We start from the raw sequence: 2311 nt of genomic DNA, 5'->3' as shown, positions 1-2311 counted from the left end.
GTCTCCTTTCCTCTGTGGGCTTTTCTAGTGCTGGGGCTGGCAAGGAAGGTCTGGAAAGCAAGTTTTCTGGGAACTTGAAATGTGTTAGGTGTGGTCTGGGAGGCTTCCTAATGCATCTTTTCTCCTCCTTCCTACTTCAGGAGTTGCCCTGCCCTCCATCCCCATCTGATGTTGACAGCCTTGATGGCCACAGCTTCAATGATGAGATGAGCAGTGACCCACGGGACATTGACCAGGATAACAGGAGCACCTCTCCCAGTGTCTACAGCCCTGGGAGTGTGGAGAATGACTCCGACTCCTCCTCTGTGCTGTCCCAGGGGCCTTCTCACTCCTACCACCACCCTCCGCTCTTCCCCCAGAGCCCGTCGGTAGTTCCCCCTCCCGACAGCCTGGCCCGTCCACCAGAGCCCAGCTTTGGGCTCCCAGGCGAGGTGCACCCCCAAGGGCCCCCTGCAGGAAGTTACCATTCCCAGCTGGAGGGCCAAGCCTCCCGCATTTTCCAGGCTCAAACCCCACAGACACCCACCTCCTCCTCCTCTGCTGTTGCTGCCCCTTCTGCTCCCCCTTCCTCCTCCTCATCCTCTTCCTCCTCCTCTTCCTCCTCCTCTTCCCATACTCCCCTTTACCCTTCAACCAATGTGGTCCAGGTTGGGACCAAAATTGCCAGTGGAGTGGGGGGGCTCCCAGCACCAGGGGGTCGTGAGCAGACCCTCAGCGCCAAGCACAATCCACCACCCACCACCCCAATCTCGCTGGCGTCAGTAGGAGGGGGGCTCCCCCCTCAAAAGACGCCCCCAGCCAACCCTCCAGCTGCCCCCCCAGCATCAGCCCCTTCCTTCCCTCATGTCTCTGCCAACCTGCCTCCCCCCCCGGCCCTGCGCCCCCTCAACAACACAGTGGCTGCCTCCAGCTCCCCGGGAATGGTGGGTCAGGGCCTGACCGGCCACCTCCCCTCGCCCCACGGCATGGGGCAGGACAAGGCACCAGCCCTGGCCCCCTCCCGCTACCCCTATGCCCCACCGCCTCTGCCACCCTCCAGCTCCTCAGCTCAGTACCCCCAGCCCTCCCCGGGCCAGCCCCTGCCCAGTTACAGCGCTTCCTACGGGCACTCCTTTCCCCCACCCAGTGGCCTCTCTGTCTCCAGCCAGCCCCCCAAGTACACCCAGCCCTCCCTGCCCTCACAGCCCGTCTGGAGCCAGGGGCCACCCCCTTACAGCCGGCCCTTGGGCAATGCCGGCTCCCACCCTGCTGCCCCCTTCCCCGGCCAGTCCCCCCATCACCAGCAGCCACCCCAGCAGCACCACCACAGCCATGGAAGCAGCGGGGGTGTCTCCCCGGCAGCTGCAGCTCCTCCTCAGCCCCCTGGCTACCCCCATGGCCTGGAGTCTAACAGCCATCACCCTTCCCATCCCACCTATGGGCTGCGCCTCTACCCTCCCCACAGCCAGGCTGCCTACAGCCAGGCTCCCTCGGCCACCGCGGCCTCAGCCCCCTCTTCCTCCTCTTCATCCTCCTCCTCTTCTTCTTCCTCATCCTCCTCTGCCACCTCTTCCCAAGGAAGCTACCCCAGCATGTGCTCTCACCCCCCGGGACAGAACCCTGCCACCTACACTTTCCCCCCTCCACCACCCCCCTCCCCTGCCCATGGCGCTGGCCCTCCAGTCACCTCTGCTGCCACCACCCTCTCCACTGTAATCGCCACCATGGCCTCCCCCTCTGCAGCCCCCTACAAGACAGTCTCACCTCCGGTACCCCCTTCAGCTGTGGCCCCATATGGGAAGCGTGCGGCCTCCCCTGTCCCCACCTTCCAGCCCCCAGCCCCCTACAAGCCAGGCTCACCCCCCACTTCCTCGGCTACCCCTTTCCGGGCAGCCACCCCTCCTGGCTACCGGGTGGCCTCCTCCCCTGTGACGGGCGGCTACAAAGCCCCTTCACCCGCCCCTTCTGCCCCACCACCCTTGCCGGGGAGCATGACTGCCCCAGCCCCCCCACCACCCCCACTCCCCCTCAGTGCTGCGCAGATCAAGCAGGAACCATCGGAGGAGTACGAGCCCCCCGAGAGCCCCGTGCCTCCTGCTCGCAGCCCCTCGCCGCCCCCCAAGGTGGTGGATGTGCCAAGCCATGCCAGCCAGTCAGCCAGGTGAGGGGCAGCTGTGGGGGGTTTTCTGCAGGCCGGGGTGTGATATAAGGGGCAGGGAAGAGGAAATCACCCCAAGCCTGAGGTGCAGCTGCTCCCTTTTTACCTTTTCCATGATGCTTTTCACTTTCTCCTAGTGCCTTTCCCACAGTACCTATCCCTGTCCCCATCCCT

At 64.7% G+C, this 2311-nt stretch overlaps 1 pseudogene; it reads left to right on the top strand.

The window, feature by feature from the left end:
• Nucleotides 1-56: 56 nt before the first annotated feature.
• On the top strand, nucleotides 57-2297 carry LOC113962034 (annotated as a pseudogene).
• The last annotated feature ends 14 nt before the right edge of the window (nucleotides 2298-2311 follow it).

This window comes from Neopelma chrysocephalum, unplaced genomic scaffold (assembly GCF_003984885.1).
Source record: "Neopelma chrysocephalum unplaced genomic scaffold, ASM398488v2 Primary Assembly neopelma1_99732, whole genome shotgun sequence".
In the NCBI taxonomy this organism is placed as follows: domain Eukaryota; kingdom Metazoa; phylum Chordata; class Aves; order Passeriformes; family Pipridae; genus Neopelma; species Neopelma chrysocephalum.
This window is presented reverse-complemented; position numbering and strand designations above follow the sequence as displayed.